The sequence below is a fragment of the Protopterus annectens genome, chromosome 8.part0 (genome assembly GCF_019279795.1).
Source record: "Protopterus annectens isolate FY-2018-M chromosome 8.part0, PAN1.0, whole genome shotgun sequence".
NCBI lineage: Eukaryota > Metazoa > Chordata > Ceratodontiformes > Protopteridae > Protopterus > Protopterus annectens.
In genome coordinates, this window is record NC_056741.1 from 1734436170 (window position 1) to 1734460009 (window position 23840).

Here is a 23840-nt window from a genome sequence, read left to right on the forward strand (position 1 = left end):
TCCTTTGTAATGCATTATTTAATTGTGGCAAAATCACTGCAGCGTTATTCCTTAGATTACCCACTATGCCATTGAAGAAAGACTTATTTTACTCTTTAAGTATATTTAACATCCTTGCATGTAACCTCTTTCACAAACACATTTATCTAAAAAACTGACTTCCTATCACAATTTACTTGCACCTGTAAAATAATTAAGATATTCTCTTGTCTTATGACATGACTTCTCTGTCATTATGTGTGTCACACTGCCAGCCCAGCTATAGGGAATTTTGTAAATAATTCTATGTCATTTGTGAATTTTGATATGATTTATACGGACGTGTGTGTAAGTACTAAGCTAAAATGTAACCACAGCTTGCCCTATTGGAATAGAACATGAATATACCTGCAGTATTGTGACTGCTTAGATGTATATGTTTAATGGAAACTGGAACACAGGAGGTTAACTTAAAGATATTCAGAGAAAATAACTGAAATTAAATTATTTCATAACCATGTAATAAAACAGACGTTATCTCTCAATTTCATTGCAGTAGCAGACACAATGTCTAGAGTTAGACTTTTTTTGTATTGTCTTGAAAGAGAATTAATTACTAGGTTTGAGATGTAGAAGTGCTTTATTGTTTTATGACTTCCAGGATCTGCAAATAACTGAGAAATATATATTTTTCACAGAGAGATGCTAAACTCTGATGTAACTGATTACTTGTTTAGTATTGTCTTGTTTTGTATTATTTATTATTCAATATAGTTAAACCTTTTAATTGTGGCTGGTCTGTTTAGAGATACTTAAGGTCTTAAAATACTTGCATGTCTCTTTGGTGACACTGTGCAAGCCACTCCTAAATAGCCTTGCTCTTGGTCAGACTACCATTTGGATTAATAGTAACATTACACAGTAGGATTAGACACCCTTTGTTAAAGGCCTTAAAGTAGCTGATAAATCATGTCTGGTGGCAGTGGAAACTACCTTATACTCTGGGCAGAAGAGGGCATAGCTAGTAAACCTGTGCCAGCTTTTCCCAGAAGTGTGTGTGTGTGTGTGTGTGTGTGTGTGTGTGTGTGTGTGTGTGTGTGTGTGTGTGTGTGTGTGTGTGTGTGTGTGTGTGTGTGTGTGTGTGTGCGTGTATGTGTGTGCATGTGTGTGTGTGCGTGTGTGTGTGTGTGTGTGTGTGTGTGTGTGTGTGTGTGTGTGTGTGTGTGTGTGTGTGTGTGTGTGTGTGTGTGTGTGTTTGTCATCTACTTGGGCAGGGACACAAAGAACTGGTTGGATGGAGAGGGTGCTGGAGGTTTTGGCTTGGCCACTCAACTGAGATCTCAACCCTATAGCTGTGCCAGTGGGGAGTCTTATTGGAGATCTGGAGAAAGATGAGAAACCATCCCCAGACTGACTGTGGTCTCTGTGTGCTTTTAAGGGAAGCTGCATTTTACTGTGTGTGTTCTTGTCATCCTCCCATTGTGTACGTCCCCCACTGTTACCAGTGGTGAGGATTGAGGGGTCCTTGATTACTGGGCCAGTGCTGGGGCATCACAACGTGGATAAGATTTGGTCCTTTACTTCTTTAATATGTCCCTTTAAATTCAGGACCTTAATGTTATTTAACCAACTGCATATACTATAATTGACCTTTTCCCAGAATTATCATTCAGAGAAATAGTAAGTGCCTTAACAGGAATGCCAGATTATATACATATTAAACATCAACTCATCCTTTCTGTTGTAGCTTCTTCTTATCTCAACAGACAACAAACCTGATTTTCCATCATCACAAAGTCATGGTTAAGGACTAACTTGATAAGACACACACACACACACACACACACACACACACACTTTGACTCTCTTCAAGAGGAATCTTGATGAGTGGATGGGAGATCGTAGGTTTACCCCGGGTATCACTTCTGTGTCACTGTTAGACAGAGGCACAGTATACTAACCGCGAAAAAGGGCATAGCAAAATTAATTTAAAATGGGTGGCGAAAGCCAAACCCACTTTGGCTAGGCTTATAAATGCCCTAGGGCAGATAGCCTAGTATGAACCTATGAACCTATGGAGAAAACAAAAATGGTATTAACTTGTAATGATGACAGATGGAGCTAGAAGCCTAAGATATCAGCAGAGTGCTGATGGGAAAGTTTGGTAAGTCAACCAAACACTATGCTATGCACGTAGGTACTGCATGGCAGGAATGAACCATAGAAAACACTGTTGGCCAGCAGATACGTGGATGGAGCGAAAGTAATAAAACACTCAAAAATTACTGAAAATACATATCTTTAATTATCAGACAAGTTTTGGCAATACTTTGCCTTCTTCAGTGATACAAAGCAAAAAAACCTGATAATTAAAAATATGTATTTTCAGTAATTTTTGAGTGTTTTATTACTTTCACTCCATCCACGTATCTGCTGGCCAACAGTGTTTTCTAAAGTTTGGTGAGTGTCACAGATTCACAGGTAAGTGCTAGGCTATCGGCCCTAGGGCCTATATAAGCCTAGCCACAAAGGTACCTTGGCTTTTTCCACCCAAGAAAATTATTTTTCTGTGCCCTTGTCGAGCAGAGCCACAGAAGTGATCCCCGGGGTGAATTTCCTATCTCCTATCCAATCATCAAGATTTTTCTTGAAGAGTGCTGTCATTGAGAATTTGCTGCTATCTTAGGCTTCTAGCTCCATCTCTCATCATTACAAGTTAATACCATTTTTGTTTTCTTCATAGGTTCAGGTGATATAAATGAAGATAATATGAAAAGTTTTGCATTTGTGTGGTTATACTAATCTCTCAGGAAATACTTATGTAAAAAAATCCCAAATTGCAGCAATTTAGTAATGCTATTGCTAAATCATAATATACAGGTGCAGTATAATTTTGGATACACAACAATTCATGGTCATAATCTCTGGATCAGAACTCATCTACTGTGGTCAGCAAAACAATGTTACTTTAGCCTGCTTTCTTTGCATGCAGTATAATTTAAATGACCATGACAAATTGGAGGAAACAAAGGAAACATTTACACCAACTGCAGACAAGCCTATGACTATGACATAACTTAGTTTGGTCGCATTGAAAATAGCTGGTTGGATTACCAGCATCAAGTGACCAACTAATTTTGCAATTCTCAGACCTTTTTTTTTTTTTTTTTTTTTTTTGCTTAGGAACTCCCTGGAGAGCTGTATATACTTTTTATTTTCTGCCTGCTTGTGTCCACAGTTAAAAGGATGCTAATCTGGTGTTCACTCCTTGACTTTGACAGATCAAACTTTGTGTGTGTGTGTGTGTGTGTGTGTGTGTGTGTGTGTGTGTGTGTGTGTGTGTGTGTGTGTGTGTGTGCGTGTGTGTGTGTGTGTGTGTGTGTGTGTAGTACATGTATACGTATATCTAGATAAGTTTTTGTGTCTACACACACACACACACACACACACACACACACACACACACACACACACACACACACACACACACACACACACACACACACACACTCTCTCATGCACACAGATAAACATAATGGCTCACACTTACACTGCCCAGCCATTCTTATACTTTTTTACTATATGGTTAATGGGGTACTCACATTTATTCCTGGTAGCATCAGTAGAACTTATACAGTTTTCATGCGAAATGGCATTATAAGCCTGCATTATCTTTTAAACTATCAACAGAAATATGATTCCTCTTTCATAAAATTTCAAAGATAATATCAACTAATGAAGAAATACTTTTGCAATGGACCAATATGTAACCTTATGGGTCATTTGAAATAACATGAAAATATTTGGAAGCTCATTAAGATATCAGGCTTACCGTGCAAAACATATTAATTTATTTTTTATTCTAATTACTTTGTTTCTCAAGAACTCATTCAAGACAAGCTGCAATGATACTGACGGCAGGTGCAATATGCTATGACATCTTTGGGAGAGAGAAATGAAAAGAATGGAATTAAATTAAAATCAAATCCCAAAGCTTGAAGCTTCTCTAGGCCCACATGCATATACTTTATGAAATTAATTAGTACTAAAGCATTTTACTGGAGTTTAATTCAAGTTATTGTTATTGCTTGGTTCACAGAGGGTTAAAATCTTGCCTTTTGAATCAAATTATCCTAGATGAAATGGGTCAGGTGCATGAAGAACCACACATGGGGGGGTTGGGAGCAGGATGCTTATTCTGGCTCATCCATCTTGCAGTGAGAATGAGGTGGTCTCCAGTCAGCTCATTGCTTTATACAAATGAAAGCTTTCATTATACCAACTTCAAAAAACTGGGATGTAAGCGTGGAGATCCTAAGACTGTGACATGGCAGTACCATGTGTGTGTGTGCAGGTCTATATTAGATCAGCAAAATGTCATTACAGCGAATGCCGTTTTGTCGACACATATAGACCAAAATCCAAAAATAGCGAAGGCTCAGGTTAAAGATTTTTTACCCAGGGAAAAAAATTGCTTGACCTGGGCCATGACATTGCCCTTTACCCCACTATAGTGCAATCTCAGAGTTGTTATATTTAGTTAGGGGGTGTGTGGGGGGTGAGGGTGGGGGGTGAAGCCACATCCTTTGTTATGTTTGAAATTGTGTGTATGTGTTTTTAGTACAAGCAATTTCTTTCCCAGAGAAAGAAATCGCTGTTTTGAACATCCACGGTTTAGTGCAGTCGTTGATTATATGTTGATGAAGAGGCATTCAATGGAACGCCTTTTCAAGCATTTAATATAGACCTGTGTGTGTGTGTGTGTGTGTGTGTGTGTGTGTGTGTGTGTGTGTGTGTGTGTGTGTGTGTGTGTGTGTGTGTGTGTGTGCACATGTGCGAGTGTGTGCATGTGTGTGTGTGTTTGTCTTTGTCTTTTTGTGTGTGTGTGTGAGCATGCATATATTGGTAGAAAATATTGTCTTCTCTGCAGCCATGTGGAGCTTACATCAGCCACACATGGGCAGGCTGATGGTCAAAAGTTAAAATGCATCTGTACTCTATTCCCTGCATGAATGCAGTTCCCTGGCCTGGAAAAAATATGATTTATTAATGTTCATCCTAAAAACAGAGATAACCATGGTCTTCTGAGTGTGAATCCAGACCCACATGCTATTAGAATGAAAATGTCTTCCCCTGGTAGCCAGGCAGAGGATCATGAATGAAAACAACACAAACACCTCCATGGCTGCTTGGATGATAACCCCCATCTAGTTGGCTCTTAGTCCCTGCAATAAGGGCTTCTCTCCTGTATTGAGAATGAATGGTCTCAATACATACTGGGGACTGTTGGTCAGCAGGAATTTAGGAAATATGGGTTAGAAAAACTGTACTCAATTCTTATTAATTACTGATATGGCAAACATTTTTTCTCATGTTTCCTACAGTATGGTAAAGAGCATTAAAAACAACAACAAAAAAAGCCATCTGTGGGGGCACCTAAGCCTATCTGGACAGAAGTGACATATATTTGCACTCACCTGTGGACAATTTAGAGGGCTGCCAAGCCACCTGGCAGCATTCCTTTAGCATGTGGGAAAGAACCAGGTACCTGTTAAAGCTCAAAACCCATCTCAACACAGAGAGATCCTGCAGAGCCTGCAATGAAAGCATTCCAGTTAGGAAATGAACAAAGGAACATTTCACAAAATGTATAGTTAGATATTTCAAAGATGTAAAGGAGTCATTGAAAACATATTTTTCCCCTCTAGGCTAAGACTTAATGTCATTTCTTTCCAAAAATCTTTATAAAAAGCAGAACTGAAAACTGTCTGTAAGTCAGTGTATGACAGATTTTTCATACTCATAATTATAAAATGTCACTTTACAGTAGATGTCATATAATACAGTTAGTTAAAAATATTTAAAATGCATTATTACTCTCGCTACTAAAGGAAAGTTTTTAAAGAATTTTTATTTATCCATTTGCTTAATGGTTAAATGACATACTATTTCATGCAACTTTTTCCATCCATGATTAAGGCAGTAAGAAGAGGGATGCAATATATGCATATTATAACATGCAGTGTTCTGGGGATGAGGAATTTTGGGAGAAAACTGTTTGGCAATTAGGAAGCATACAAACAAACTGCAGCAAAGAAAAAACACTCCACTTGTTAGAAATGATGGAAACAAATCTCCTCCACCTCGGAAACTGGAAAAAGGCCACCAGTTGAATGAATATGATGAAAAATTTAAAACAGAATTTTAATGCTTTAAGCTTCCACGAGCTTTTCATCAGCATCAATACACCAACTTCATCAGAAAATTAAGAAAAATGGAAACAACGTCACCAAACACCTTCCCCTTAAATACGGTTAACAATTATCATTAAAAACACCTTATAAGTAGTATAATTACCTTCTGCTAACAATGTTTACACCCAACTCAATACAAAAATAATAAAAATAGTAAAAATACAATGAAAAATATTATGAAAAATATTGAGCAACAGTGAATAGATATGATTTCTAATAAATCAATCCTATCTACTACTATACAAAAGAACTAACATTTTACAAATGTACAAATACAAAATGCTAAAGCATATTCAAACATTGTAAACAGACTAATCTTCTGTATGTTTTCAAAATCAAGTTTTACTCGAATCTAGTGAAAACCTACTCTACACTAACAGCATTTTTATGAGTATAGAATATTAAAGTAAGAATAGTATGTAAAGAAAAATAAATAAATATCAACAAAATACAAAAACAACTGTTGGAACCAGTCTAAAAGTTTTAAAAAACTAAGAAAAGAACCTAAGCAAAAGGAATCTTTACCTATTTAAGCTCCTGAGTCTCAACATGCATGAAATGGATAGTTTGCCATTAACACCTGGGTAATGGCAAGAATCCAATCTCAGTTGCCAAATCAATTCCCTAACCTCAAGGTTAAGGGAATCTGCTCCACGCCTACCATCCAACTGAATTTGATCTATAGCTGTAAATAAAAATGAATGTAAGGGATTCTCCACGACATGTTTTGCTAAGACGTTGTCCAACTTACCCTTCTTTATAGCGTACAGATGTTCGTAAATACGCTCTTGAAGTTTTCTGTCAGTTTTACCAACATAGAAAATTGGACAATGGGTACACTTTAGCTAAATAAACAACTCATGGGCTCGAACAGTTGAATCTACCCTGTACTTTGTAACTGAAATTCCTTATGACAAAGGTAGATCCCATACAAATGTACCTACAATAATGGCACATATTGCATTTAAACATACCAACTCTGGCATCTGCAGTCTTAGGTTTTCTCTTTAATATGTTTTTTTTTTTTAATTTAGACCTCTTCTAAAGGTTATCTTAGGGGTTTCCATTCCATTCTCCCGGATAATTCCCTCCTGCATAATCAAATTCCAGTTTTTATGAAGGATGGAAATAATTTCCTTAACATCCATGCTATAAGTTAAAATAAAACTACAAGGATGCAATTTCTTGACTTTTGGACTAAGATTGGAAATTTCCCCTAGTAAGTTGACAGGGTTTAAAATGGGAGTATAAAAACCCGATATTCGTTTGTTTTGTACCTCAAAAATTAAGTCCGCAATAAGCTCCTCTGGGTATCCTCTTTTAAGGAAGAGACTTTCCATAAAACTACATTCTTCCACAAAGTCACTCTCCCTAGTGACCATTCTAGTGGCTCTTACCAGTTGACCCTTAATAATAGATTTTTTCTGGCTAAAAGGGTGACAACTGTTAAATTGCAAATAGCTGTTCGAAAAAAGTTTCTTTACGATGTATCCTAGCAGTAAAACAATTATAAATTATGTCCTTCGATAGTTCCACATCTAGGTATGAGATCTTATCCCTCTCAAAACTAGATGTGAACTTCAAAAATTCTGTGGAAGTATTGAAAGAATCCAAGAGAAGCTCGACTTGCTCACTATCTCCTTTCAGGATGATAAAAATATCATCCAAGAAACGTGTGTACATTAATACTCTATCCTGGAAAATGGGATTGGTAAAGACAAATTGTCTTTCCCAAAAAGCCGTGACGAGGTTAGCTACACTGGCTCCACAGGGGGAACCCATGGGTTCCCCTATTTTTTGAAGGAAAAATTTATTATTGAAAGTGACATAATTACTAGACAAAATTATGTCTAATAATTCACTCACCAATTGAATCTCTTCATTTGAGGCCCCTTTGGAACTCATCATGATTGGAATCCAATCCAAAGCCACCAAATGAGGGATGGAAGAATATAGATCCTTTACGTCTACAGTCAGGAAATGACTGTTGATGCTGAAAGAAATTTGATTAACTCTGGCCAAAAAGGACAAAGAATCCTTAGATATCTGAGATTCACTTACCACATATTTTTTCAGTATGGAATCTACTACTTTTGCACTTGCATATGTTATACTCCCTCTTGCACTTACCGAGGGTCACATGGGAGGATCCTCAACATTTTTATGGACTTTAGGAGCCCCAAAAATGATGGGTACTTTGGACACAGGTGTAGCTATATAATTGTATAAATTCAAATCTAGTGTGTTGTTGATGAACATGTGTGAGCATGCATATATTGGTAGAAAATACTGTCTTCTCTGCAGCCATGTGGAGCTCACATCAGCCACACATAGGCAGGCTGATGGTCAAAAGTTAAAATGCATCTGTACTCTATTCCCTGTATGAATGTAGTTCCCTGGCCTGGAGAAAAATATGATTTATTAATGTTCATCCTAAAAACAGAGATAACCGTGGTCTTCTGAGTGTGAATCCAGACCCACATGCCATTAGAATGAAAATGTCTTCCCCTGGCAGCCAGGCAGAGGATCATGAATGGAAACAACACAAACACCTCCATGGCTGCTTGGATGATAACCCCCTCTAGTTGGCTATTAATCCATGCAATAAGGGCTTCTCTCCTGTATTGAGAATGGAATGAATGATGTCAATACATACCGGGGACTGTTGGTCAGCAGGAATTTAGGAAATATGGGTTAGAAAAACTGTATTCAATTCTTATTAATTACTGATATGGCAAACATTTTTTCTCATGTTTCCTACAGTATGGTAAAGAGCATTAAAAACAACAACAAAAAAAGCCATCTGTGGGGGCACCTAAGCCTATCTGGACAGCAGTGACATATATTTGCACTCACCTGTGGACAATTTAGAGGGCTGCCAAGCCACCTGACAGCATTCCTTTAGCATGTGGGAAGGAACCAGGTACCTGTTAAAGCTCAAAACCCATCTCAACACAGGGAGATCCTGCAGAGTCTGCAATGAAAGCATTCCAGTTAGGAAATGAACAAAGGAACATTTCACAAAATGTATAGTTAGATATTTCAAAGATGTAAAGGAGTCATTGAAAACATATTTTTCCCCTCTAGGCTAAGACTTAATGTCATTTCTTTCCAAAAATCTTTATAAAAAGCAGAACTGAAAACTGTCTGTAAGTCAGTGTATGACAGATTTTTCATACTTATAATTTTAAAATGTCACTTTACAGTAGATGTCATATAATACAGTTAGTTAAAAATATTTAAAATGCATTATTACTCTCGCTACTAAAGGAAAGTTTTTAAAGAATTTTTATTTATCCATTTGCTTAATGGTTAAATGACATACCCCTGGATTCACGAATCCTCCGTGTAAGACTTAATAAGTCTTACTCGGAGGCTGCAGTTGAACGGTATGACATCAGTGTGCCATGAATATGCATGAGGGCACACTGACTCAACCGTAAGTCGTACACGAACCGTGTAAGAAAGCAGGGGGCGTGTCCGACTGCCGAGCAGTCTAAATGTCCACGCCCCTGCAAGTGTTTGAAAAGTAAAAGCAAATACACAAGAGCAAGTCTGCTCAAATGTCCCTGCACCCAACACCACATTCCTTGATATTGTAAACCCCCATCACAGTTATAAAAAGCAAAACATTAAATTTATTTTTTTTAATTCCCAAAATAGCTGCCCATATTTGCACGTGTGTGCACGGGTGTGCCCATTGCTTCGCTAGAGTTAGCAATTCTGACATGGAAGAGCACAAGAAAGAATGTTTATGCAAATCACATGCAATAGCGTAATGGTAGAGCGTTCACACAAAGAAGAGGCATTCAAGTTTTGAGTCTCACCACTCCCCTTCGTATTTATTTTTAAATCAGTATATGAAATAATACCAGACAAATATGTTCAAACAGTACTAAAAAGCAGTGAAATGGCCAATATATCAGTAAACAAAATAAATATTTTAAATGATCCTGATATATAATTGCCTGCAGTTAAGCAGCACTTTAGCCAGTGCAATAGCGTTGCCCATAGTTTAATAACGCTTAACCCAGCGCAATAGAGGTGTCCATAGCAAAATAGCGCTTTAACCAGGGCAATGTGTTTGTGGGGACGTGCGCACCGCACCAACCAGGGCACCGAGGAGCAATGCAGGGAAAAGTTGCTTAAACGCCACCACACCCCCTAGCCTGTCTGGACAGTATGAAAATAAAATGAATGACAAGGTTCAAACCCAAAACTCTGTGCATCAGAAGCAGAGTACAGAACCACCAAGCCATGACAACTTAGGGGAAACAACTATTGTTAACATACATATAATTACTAATGGTAGTTTAACAATTACTAAGCAGGTCTGCAGTCAGCCGAGAATTTTAAAAAACGGCCAATCACAAAACAGTGTGGGAAATGCGGCATATTTAAGCCCCATAGGCGGGAATACACGCCATAACTGATTGTAGCTCACATCTGCAGTTAGAATGGCTGGTGTTGGAGAGGGAACATGCTTCCAAGCGCAACGTTGGGGCATCGAGGAGTCGAAATACATGGTTTGGCTCTTGGTCCACCATCATGTGTCAAGACTCCTGCAGGGCCAGTTCCAAGGAATGGAGTACATGGTAGAGGCTTGGAACCAGTTAGCTCATGACCTCACCAGTGCCACAGGCGTTCCTCAGACTGGTGAGCAGGTCCATCACCACCATGCAGACCTGAAGAGACGGAAGCAGGACCGCCTGAACCAATGGATACAGGAGGCCTGTGGGATGCAGGATGCCCCACAACTGAGTATGTAGCCATGGAATGCAGTATGTAAGAATTGATAATTGAGTATGTATAACGGATAGGTATGTCTCAATATCCCTTCATTTACTTTACAGCTGCAGGTGACCGTGCTGCGAATCAACAAGCCTATGCTGATAGGCTGCTAAGGCTGCTCCACCAGGCAGGTTAGTGATTATTCTGCATGTATTGTTATATAAAATATGGGAGAGAGCATGAAAGAAAGTGTTGTAGTCCAATAATACAGCCATAAAATTGCCTGAATAAGTCCTCTGCATGTACTGTCAGATAAAAATGTCAGAGAGGCAGAAAAAGAGTGTAGTAACCCATTAAGAAAGGTAACATATGTCTGGAATAATATCTCTGCAGGCACTGTCATATAAAATAAGTGAGTGAGCATGAAAAAAGAGTGTTCTAACCTATTAATAAAGGTATAATATGTCTTGAACATGTCTGCCGTATGCACCGTTAAAACAAATAAAGGAGTGAGCTTGTGGAAAAGTGTGTAATGTCATTAATAAAGGTCTAAAACCCAGAGTGTGTCTGTGTCACAGAGATTGAAATATTGTTGTACCCTTGCATTATACAAATAGTACTGTTTGAAAAAGTGCTGACAACCCAGAGTTTTGCAGTCCCATATAAAGTGGGTGATGGAAGTGCTAGTAGCTGTGAAGCATATATACAGTCCGCCATAGTCAGTTACTGGCTGGCATGCATAATTAAATCTGGCACACATGTAGCATGTTATTTTTTCCCCAGAAATGTGAGTGTGTGTCAGGAAATGCAGAGTTCTGTACAAATCGAAGTGAAAATGTCATGTGAAAACCTCCCAGATATGTAGATAAAGAAATAGAAATGCAATCAAGAAATATGTAGCAGTAACATCTGCGTCCAGGACAGTTAGTATGTCAGATATAGGTCAGGCATATATTGAAGTAGCCAAACCATTACATAACCTAATGTATGGTGGCAAGTGTAATAATACATGTAGGGGATATACACCTGCAGTCACTAGGAATGTAGTGTAGACTAAAAGGTAATTATAAGATGTTAACCGAGGTTTTTTTCTACACCCTACTGTATGTGCATAAACCATGCAATTCCACACCTCAAGTGGGTATGTGTAATATTAAATATTTGTTGGGACATATGTCCTATTGTTCTATAAATATTTGCATTCACGTTGATGCATGTGCCCTGTTAAACACCAGAATCATGGTGGCCTGTTGCTACCAAACATCCCTGCATGCTGTTGGAATATCCACTGTGGTTCAATATATGCATGTGTTATGCTTGCTGTTCAACTGTTGGAACCTTGGTGTGTTGGGTTAATAGGAATATTACTGCATGATGTTACAACTAATCTGAAATGCTGTTGTTTATGTTGTAATTAAACACACCTAATCACAGAACGTATGGGAAGGCCAGTCCCAGCGGACCCACCTGTCCCTCCTCAGCTGGCGAGTGCACCTGGCACCAGCAGGTCCGGTGCCCAGCCTGGGCTCCCCTCCTCCACTGGTCCTGTGCCACCTTTGGGTGGAAGCACTGCAGGGGATGGGGCTCATCCCCCCGTGCAAGCGTGGGCAGAGAAGGGCCACCTGTCACCCTTAGAAGGGTCCAGGTTGTGGTGCGTAGGGAGATCCAGCGTTAAGTCGCTGATCCCCTATGCCAGCTCGAGGCGAGAGTGGCACGTCTCATGGGTGAGCCTGCCCGTCCTACGCAGCCCCCAGCACAGCCACCCTCGGGGCTGTGAAAGTGCAGTGGTGACTGCCCATGGGTGGGGATCTCAGTTTCACTGTTACCATCTGTGGGCTATGGGCTTGCGATTTCCAAACATCCGACCCCTCAATTGTGTTCACTGACCCCATGTGTCATACACCGCTCCTGTATGCATCTTGTCTGTCTTGTCTGTTTACCTCCACAACCTACCTCCCCGGACATACATACTTCCTCTACCTCACTTCCCACTCTCACCTGAAAAAACAAAAAAAAACAAAAAGGGCAATCTGTACCCACAAAAGAATTACGCCCCATACATAGTATTTCTGGTTAAAGGCTTATAGTGCCTGCATATTTGAACTGTTTCTTAGTGAAATTGGTACACCTTGTTTGCTGTAGCATAGACTAGATCCAGGCCTGCTGAATCTAGCTTTGTTTGTATGCTTGTTGTTTGTTTGCTTGTTATTTCCCTGAAATGCTAATTCCACCTAAAACGTGGCTTTTCAGCACTTCTGTGGATCCCTATTGATATCTGCATTGCTTACTGTACTTATTTCCTTGTTTCACTTGAAAGAAAGTTACTGTTTGTCATTTTTGCATTTAAGTTACCTGTAACACATTGCATTTAAGTTACCTGGCACTTGCTCACTAAAGCAATTATATAAGTCAACATTAAAAAATTAAAAGCACTACACCCTCACAAACTCCCCTTGAGTCCCTTGTTCCCCATTGGCCCTTTTTTTCAATTATAAAGGAATTTCCAATACTATTCTAGCATGTCCAAAGGTCAGTTGTCAATCTCCTCTCCAGTCCAGCTGGTGAATCTGGGAATATTGAGGCAATGTAACAACTGCCTCATGTACACAGACAACCCTCTCCTCCTCCCAACAAATTCCAACTCATGTGAGAGATGCAACCATATAGCCAAACTGGAGGCTAAGCTCTCTCAACTCAGTACTGGCATAACCAGTCAGGAGGAGAAGGAAACCACACTCACTACAATTCCAGTCTCACATAGACCTACCATGACAGCAAACCAAACACATAAGCACACAAAAACATACTCGGAGGCTCTAAATAAAAATCTGCCTAAGCAGCAGAGACCTCCAAAGCAGACACCCAAGTAACCGCTACCTCAAAACAAAACACGTGCAACACATAGCTCACAAAGCCAGTTTGCTGAACAGTCACAGCCCTTAAGGCTAAATAACACACCTGATACACTTGTAATAGTTGACTCTATTGTCAGGCACACTGACGTCCCGCTCACCAGACTGAACAAGGAGAAGGTCACGGTGAGCTGCCTGTCGGGTGCTAGGATCCGCCACATAACACAAGCACTCAGGTCACTCCAAGGCAAGTACAAATATGACTCAGTCATTGTCCATGCTGGTGTGAATAACCTGAGACGTACCTCCCTGGACTACATGAAAAGAGACATAGAGGAGCTCTCTGAGCATGTAGCCCAGGCTGGTATGACCCTGACCTTGAGTAGCATCTTACCCTCACCAAGAATGATGCCACAATATGAAGACAAGATGATCAATTTCAAAAATTGGCTTAAGTATTGGTGTCATTCAAAGGGGATCCAATGCCTGTCAGCCTGGGATGACATGCTCGACAAGCCACGATGATTCGCTAGGGACGGCTTGCACCTGTCACCCCTGGGCTTTCGGATATTGGCAAAGGCTCTTGCTACCCCCATAGTGCCTTTTTTAGGCAAGGCTCAAAAGACAAACCCACCTCCATAGGTATCACAAGGGATAAGAAACTAAGAGTAATGCTACTCAACGACAGAAGTCTAAACCTCAAGATGCATGCACTTGAAACTCCCCTTAGCATGGAGAACATCGATATCTGTGCAGTAACAGAAACCTGGTTAAAGGCTCCCAAGAGCACCCCAGCACTACCAGGTTATACCTCATACCATGATTTTCGGCCCCAAAACTTGGACCGAACCACAAAAGGAGAGGGAGTATCAATATTCGTCAAAGATACCCACACCTTCAGGTTGGTGGCACAGCACGAAGCATCAGAGACTATCCATGTGCAACTAACAGTGGGTAAAACTGCCTCCCAGTTTATAGCCTGCTACAGACCACCCTCCCAAACTCAGGAACCCCATTCGGCCTTCCTGAGAACACTGGAAAATATGAAGGTCTCGTCAAACACCATTATATTGGGCGACTTCAACTACCCAAACATAGACTGGGAGCATTACTCTAGCTCCAACACCCTAGCCCAAAGGTTCCTAGAATTTATAAACTCAAATGCTATGGAACAACTTGTTACCACTCCCACAAGAGGGGAAAACATACTGGACCTGATCATCACCAACATGGGGACTCTATGTTCCAGACCAGAAGTGTATCCCTCACAGGTAAGATCAGACCATAAACTAATCTCACTGGATATTCACATCCCGACCCCACACCCTGCCCAGAAAACCACAGTGAAAAACTTCTCTAAAGCAAATTTCACACTCCTCAAAACTGAGGTGGAATCCTTCAAAGCCCCCGGGCCTTTGGAAAATATGGCCCAGACCGCAGAATCCTTTATAAACGCATTCTATGAACACATTCAGGAATGCATGGATCATGCAATTTCAAATAAAACCAAAACCCAATCCTCCAAAGGCAGACGTCCTGTCTGGTGGACCCCAGCCATAAACAAACTGTACAATAGAAGGAGGAAGCTACTACATGGTAGAGCAAAATCCCAAAAAGGGAAGGCATCTCTGATCAGTATTAGCAAAAAACTATGGGCACTCATAAAATCGTCGAAGGCCAGCTTCGAGAGAAAAATTGCACAGGACACTAAGGATAATTACAAGGCTTTCTATAGTTATGCTAGGAACCTGGGTGGGAATTCCCTGATATGCTCAGAATTAGTCCAAAATGACAAAAAATACACCGAACCCATAGACATTGCCAACATCCTAGCTGACAGGTTCAGTGCAAACTTCTCCTCCCCCTCTCCAACAAAAAGGCAAATATCTATCCCAGCAGAGTGCTGCCCCCCCTGACATCTCAGATGCTCAGGTAAGAGCCGCCCTCTCCAAAGCAAAAAACACAGCATCAATGGGACAAGACGGTGTCCCGGGGCTGCGTCCTACATGAACTCCAAGAAGAGCTAAACCCAAATATAAAACTACTGTTCAATCTCAGCCTTACCACAGGATATGTACCCAAAGAGTGGCATACAGCAACAGTGGTCCCTCTTCACAAAGGTGGTGCCTCACCGGATCCTGGAAACTATCGCCCCATAAGCCTGACTAGCTTGGTCTGCAAAGCTATGGAAAGGATCATCATAGACCTCATAAATAAAGATATTGGGGACCTACAGACACTGGATTCTACCCAGTTCAGCTTTGTTAAGGGCAGATCCTGCCTCTTAAACCTGGTCGATTTCTTTGAAACAGTCACCAAGGCCATTGACGAGGGGAAGGTGGTCCACACAGCCTACCTGGACTTTGCAAAAGCCTTTGATACAATACCCCACTCGGGCATTATAGATAAGCTCACCAGCTTAAATATAAACCCCTATGTCACTAGATGGGTTGCAAACTGGCTCAAGGACAGAACCCAAATGGTTAGAATTGCTGGAGCCATGTCAGACTCCAAACCAGTTACAAATGGTGTCCCACAAGGCTCAGTCCTGGGACCTGTCTTGTTCGGTATATATTTCTCGGAGGTACAGGCCAACAGGGAAGGACTGTGGCTGACCAAGTTCACAGATGACTGCAAACTGGGCACCATAATAGACTCTCCTGCCAACACAAGCATCCTCCCAAAGGGCCTCATAGAAACAGACAACTGGTGCCAGAGCTATGGCCACAAGCTAAACGTCAAAAAGTGTATAGTCATCCCCTTTGGCAAAAACAAAGTGCCCACAAATAACCACATAGGTGGTAATCCATTAAGTACAGAAGAAGTAATTAGGGACCTGGTGACCAAGTTGATAGCAATCTTTCATTTGACAACCACATGGCCAAAGTGGTTAGAAAAACATTTTATATAGCTCACCTAATCATGAAGGGATTCACATCTAGATCAGGGGAGGTCATTGTGCTTCTTTACTCATCCCTCATCAGGCCCATAATTGAGTACAATGCCCCTTTTGGGATGTACCTTACCAGACACCTGCAGCAACTGGAAATACCCCAAAAGTACCTCAACAAGAGGATCAAATGGCTCAAACAGATGCCATATGCTGCCCGGTTAAAGAAACTCCAGCTCTACTCAGTGGCATACTGCCTGCTCAGAGGCGATCTGTGCCTGACGTATAAAGCCATGTCCAACCCAGAATTAATGGACATGCTGCACCTCAGAAAATCCAAATCCCATCGAGCTACACGCTCGAGAGTCTTGAACCTCAGCACTGAAATAAATTGGACATGCTGGAGGGACAGATTCATAACCCAGAGGCTCCCTTCACTCTGGAATAAAATCCCAGTCCAGGTTAGGCAGAGTCCCTCATTGACTCTCTTCAAGAGGAATCTTGATGAGTGGATGGGAGATTGTAGGTTTACCCCGAGTATCACTTCTGTGTCACTGTTAGACAGATGCACAGTATACTAACCTCGAAAAAGGGCATAGCAAAATTAATTTAAAATGGGTGGCGAAAGCCAAAGACACTCTGGCTAGGCTTATAAATGCCCTAGGGCAGATAGCCTAGTATGAACCTATGAACCTATGAACCTATAGCTGCCCATGTAACACACATGTCCATTGGACATGTAAACTGATAATTATAATTGGCAGTACAACATACTTTGTTGTCCTCACCCCTCTCCCAGGGGTGGAAGGTTTCAAATATCACTCCAAATTTATTGCATATGCACAGCTGTTGCTGGTAAAGAAATGGGCAGCTATGGACCTTCCCTACACCTGTCCTGCACATCCTAAGCTTGTTTACCTACTGTCTGTCCCTCTTTGTGCCCCCTTTTTCACCACTTTCCTATCTCCCAATTTTCTTTTCTTTCAAAGAAATTAGCGCAGGGATTAGCAGGAGTAAACACTTTTAAGCAGTAGTAAGTGGGATTAAGCGAGTGTGCACATGTGTGCGCTTAGCTTAGTATTGCTAAGCATCTCGCAAACCCACTTACAACTGTTTAAAAGTGCCTTAGTCACTCTATGGCAGGGTCCTTGTTCTGCTGAGCAGCAAAAGAAAAAAACGCTGTTAGTCTTGAACCCCAGACCATTGACACTATAGATTTCATGAATTACCACTAAGCCATAGCAGATTTACAAATAACTTGGTTCTGAAATAAATATATCATGCATTACAATGAGGGAATGTAAATGGAAATTAGGAATGGTATAACACAGATCCTGCTCTATGGGTCTTTACCAGCAGTTGTTGTGGAATTGCATGACATGACTGTGAAAGGAGAAGCAGGGAATAATGTTACAGTAGCACCTTACAAACACCACACAGTATCAGACCAGGATAAATACTGGCAAAGTTGAATAGGGTAGAGGCCAGACTCCCCAACTGTGACTGCTTTACAGGGATATCCCCGATTTGTAAACCAATGTTAGCTGTGCCCCACTGAATCACTCTGAAAAGTACTAACTGTAGGCAGACAAGTGTGGAATCACACATAGTGAATAATGTCAATAGGTGAGAGTAGACACTGCTTGCACGTCAGAAAAGGTGTACTTATACATATTCTCTGATTCCCAAGAAAGTCTCAACTGCAATATGTCAGTAATATATTGCAGGTGTATCTCACTTATATGTACCTTTGACTGAGGCCATTCAAATATATACCTGAGAGTATCTGAGGCCTGGCAGAGGCAGAAACACACAGGCATATTAGCATTACTGCTATTACACACTCTGCAAATAGCTTTGGAAGGAGTTCCACAAGCATGCCCTTATATAGGAGTACAACACAGAAATATCACAGGATGTAGCCATGTACTGCTAGCAAACAACTGTGACAATGCCAATGTGCCACTGCTGAAAAGACTGGTGTTGTGCACAGACAAAGTATAATAGGTTAACCTCTAGCTAACATCTGGATATGTCCACAGGTGTGAGCAACACAGACAGACTACTTGCCTTGATAGACTAACAGGTACACAGCAACCCTGTATGTTCAGTAAGATAAACCTCACATGATAATAAAAAATGCTCTTTGCAGTTCTGCACCCCTACCCAAAGGTACAACACACCTGTGTATTCAGGCAAAAACCAGGGTGTAGGTAGGCATACTCAGTACTGAACTATGTCCAGTTGTGTTGAGCAGCCTGTGCTAATGTCAACACAAACAAACCACAAACTGTTCAGAAGTGAGTAACATAATAATTACAGTATAGCAGTTCACAAACACTGCATGTGCCACAGGAATACAGTGCAATAACCACATTTGTATGGCAGTTAATTGTGTAAGTCTGAAATAAAGTACATACTCCCATGTAGCCTGTGTTAGCATTTGGAGGGGTGAGTACATGTCTACACTGAGAAGTGTGTACTGGAAGCAGCAACATTCTGGTATGAGTACAACATGCATATAACTGGCTACAATCCTAGCTTCAGATAAGAGACATATACCAACCTTCTGACTGACACAACGGTGTCCAGAGCAAACAAGCATGGGCCCCACCTTGGAAAGCTGAAAGAGCTATGCCTACCTAACCTAGCATTTTATAGCAGTGGGCTGCATTCACAGTGAGTAATGCACTCAACACACAGCAGGCTGCATGCAATTACTGAATGGTGGGTAGCAATTGGTGCAGAGGCTGTCACATGCACAAGTGCAGATACCGAGAAAAGCAGGCTGTACCTGCAGTCCACACATGCAATTCTATCATTGCAAGTGCTGGGATATAGAGAGTGAGAGAGAGAGAGACACGGACATGGACACAGACACAGACAGAGATAGAGACACAACAGAGAGTGAAACTGAGACATAAACCGAAATGGAGGGAGAAAACCCAAAACAAACAACCAAAAAAATAAAATAAAAACCTACAAAACCGTAACACACGGATCAGGGAAATACAAAGGTAAGATATGCAACTCACATGTATGTGTTGGCATGTAGAAGATGTTACTGAAGTGTACTCTACAAACTGCAAATCAACCATGTGTGGCAGCAGTACGTATCTATCTGTATCTGCACATGTGCATAGGGCAAGGGACATACTGCAACTGTTAGTGAAGGGTGGACAGATATCTGTCATTGAAGGTTGATATGTGCATATATATATATGTAGGTTGTAGTGTGTGGCCTAGAAAACAGTATGCAGTGCTGATATATGTCATGTGGTGGTTAAATGCTGTGGGACTGATTTGTCAGATCTTCTGTGTTACAGCCAGTGAGGCCTGCTAATGCTACATGGGCTGAGGACACCCACATGCATTCTGCACAACACTGTGCAATATAATCACATAACTGTACATCCCACAACTGTCGCATTAGTGATATCCCCACCATGAAAGGTGAACTGTACATGTGCCTATATCTACATCCATGTGTACAGCAATGGATGTGTACATGTATGTGTATAGATATGCATATATATATATATATATATATATATATATATATATATATATATATATATATATATATATAGAGAGAGAGAGATAGAGAGACACAGGGTCATATGTACTGCAACATGTGTGTGGTGACCAAGGCATGGACTGTAGATAAGTGTTAATACTGCAGTGCCATTCCTCCTTTCCAAAACATTTGTACCCCTTAACTACCACATAGGTAGAGATCTACCTAACAGTGAAGGTGTGATAAGGGAACATGGGACACAGATGGACAGTAGCCTCCACTTTGATGAAGACAGTGCCACACTACACCTGTAATCAGTCTGTGTGGTATGTGTCATGACAACAGGTGTGTCATCTATAGAAATGTAGGGCAATGTTCCTCTCTACTCATCACAGTGCCCTGTGTGGTATGTACCTCACATGACAACTACATGAGGTGAAAAGGCCACAGACATACCTCCCAAAGGGTAATACTGGCCGCAAACAGATGCCTTATGCAGACTGACTCACAAAACCACATCTACACTGTATTGCATACTGGCCACACAGAGGTGACCTCTGCCGGACATACAGAGGTATGTCACACCCATAACTGGGTGACAACCACCATGACAACATATCACAATCCCTCCGGGATACACGCTCTAGGGCCCTAATCCTTGTCAGCTCACTAAACAGCACATGCTGGAGGGATAGGTTCCCATCTCAGAGATATGCCATACACCGGAATAGACCACCTAGCAATAGCAAACAAGGCTCCTCATTAGCAGTTGTTATACATACCCCTGATGATTGTGTGGGAGATTGGTAATACACCCCAGGAAACACCTCTGTGGTTTTGGTTGGCAGGGGCAAGTGAAATCAAAGTACATGTGTGTCAAAGGCCAGGGTAGCATATGGCTAGGCTGCCATAGGCCCTAGAGCCAACAGCATATTACCTATCTATGACACTATGCACTCACATATGTACTTAATGCAATACCTTCTATGTGAGGTTGAAGAAGTGTAACGCTGAATGTGTGCAAGGTCTGTAAAGGTGTGATAGCTTAGAGTGAAGTTGTATCTGACATGGTAGTGTCTATCCTAACTGTGAGGACAGCAAATGATGTGTATTGTACTGTTAGGCAGACATAGTAGTATGCCATATGATGTGACGCAGTTCCTTGTTGACAAATGTGGTGTCTCATTGTAGGCTAAAGCAATACATGTATGATTAGTGAGTGGTACTGCTGGTGAATTCAACTCCCATATGAACTGTAGTTCTACCTGAAGCTGTAGGCCTAAACAGCACAGTATGGTGTGAGTTCACATTGCTTGGAAACACTGTCATGTGCGTTTCCTGTAGTCTGCACAGAGGACAAAACTCAGGAATAAGGGTGTGTAAGTAGTGGCACACAGTACTGCATGGTACACAGGTAATGCTCATTTGTGTTGGCATACAGTGGTGTGTTGTATGCTTGTCTGATGTGTGTGTAATTATGCCTGTACAATGGCTGCAATCATATGTGTGTTATAGGGTATACGTGTGTATCCAGCAACACATATACTCTGTTACAGCAGTATGCCACCTATAGTAACAACTGTACACATCTGTTAGGCAGGGCTATGGCATCAATGACTAGGGTGGTTGACTGGTACTACTGTACCTGTACTCTACATCCATTGCAATGGATGACATCTCTGTTAGTGCATTGGTGTGATATACACCCCTGTCTTGAGGTTGTGTAATGTGTCACAAACAGTGTGTCGGGTACTGTTGTATAGTGGTGTGATATATAGTGTGCCAGGCATTGTTAGTTAGTTGTGGCCTGAGAACCAATAAGTGGCATTGAACGTGTGTAACCTCTGACAGACAATAGGATGGTATATATGTCAGTAAAGTGATATCTGTGGTTAAAGGTGTAAAGTGTGCCACAGGACTCACTGACACATATTGTTCATATCGTTTTCAGCCAGATGGCCCCCCAACGCAACACATCATACACAGCGGATGAGGAAGAGGTGATACTGCAAAGCCTATTGCAGCAGTACATGATGCTGTTCTCCAGAAGCAGCCAGCACCAGCAGGAGTGGACTGCACTGTGGCAGGAACTTGGTCGTCGGGTAAATGACATAGGCATGCATAACCGGACATATGAGCAAGTACGCCATCACTGCAGTGATTTAATTGGACATGTCCGTCAGCGTGCATCTGATATCCAAAGACAACAGCTTGCCACAGGTGGTGGGGTGGCCATTCACCCCCCCCTCACCAGAGTGGAGTAGCTGCTCCTACACGTGGTGGCTCCTGGACAACAGCAACATCAACCTCTGACATGTGTTGTCATGGAGGCCAGAGCCAATGTCCACCTGGAGCAAGCAGGTAACATGCCCTATCTGTAGACAACAGTTAACTTTATTGTTAGATTATGTCTACGTGAGATGTGTACTGTGTGTTTAGCAGTTCTGATGCCTAGTGTTGTGCAATACTGATATTTTGAATAATATCTCTACACCTGTGACTGTTGACTGTTGTTATACTGCAGTTTAGCATACCCACTGTAGCAATGCCACAATTGTGGCCACTGACAAACTCTCTCATATTCTCATAGGTCCCTCTGGTGTGACAGCAGGGCATCCGATCCATGCTGGTTAGTGTGTTATAACTGCAATGTTGGTAATGAAATATGCATGTCATAGGTGAGGTGTAGGCCATGTACACGTAACACACTTATGCATAATGCATGCCATGCATGTTTGCTGTAAGATGTCGCACAACTCATTAATGTCAGTAGCTGCCTCACTGACATGCAATACACAGAGCATAAGACACAGTTGTGGCAACCCCGTACTGCACATTGGATAGGCATAGTTACAACACCTGTACAAAACATAACATGTTTATCATATGCAGTACACAAAGACATGCTACATATGGCGTAACCACACACCCGCTGTAAGGTCACACTTCAGTATCCCACATGTCATCCACACACACATGATGTACCTCAGGGGTAGAGGCCTATCATGGGGCTGTGCAACACTCTTCAACACATAACACAGTCATGTTAGGCAATGCTCCCTATTGGGCACCTCATACACCCATGTACAAAGTGGCTGTGTAATAGTGAACATAGCCAAGACACTGCAGTTCAGGTACAGCATGCTAGGCAGTGGTCTGTCACACAGTAGTAGCCGTGAGTGACCACAAGATGCATGATGATGATGATGATGGCACATGGTACTACACCCCATCCAGTTACAGTGACCACAGTACTACACATAGCGGTCTTTGCTTTGCACCTCATTGTTGTGTGTGTGCAAACATATGCACCTATACACAATATGCATAGCATGTTGTGTGTGTGCTTACATATGCCAGTATACACAATATGCACAGCTGTCGCCATCTGTACAGAGTCACATATATGTCCTGGAATGCTATTGGGTGTATAGGTCACATGACACACACTGGGTATGTGTGGTGTTTAGTGTTGCAGTTGTGTAGCATGCCATGTCATGGCTGGCACCGACATATCTGCAATATGTCCCATACTCACCATAACCACTGTACAATGGCCATATCGAGCATTGGGATTCCTTCACATCTACATGCACCACTCATCCCATGTCTGTACA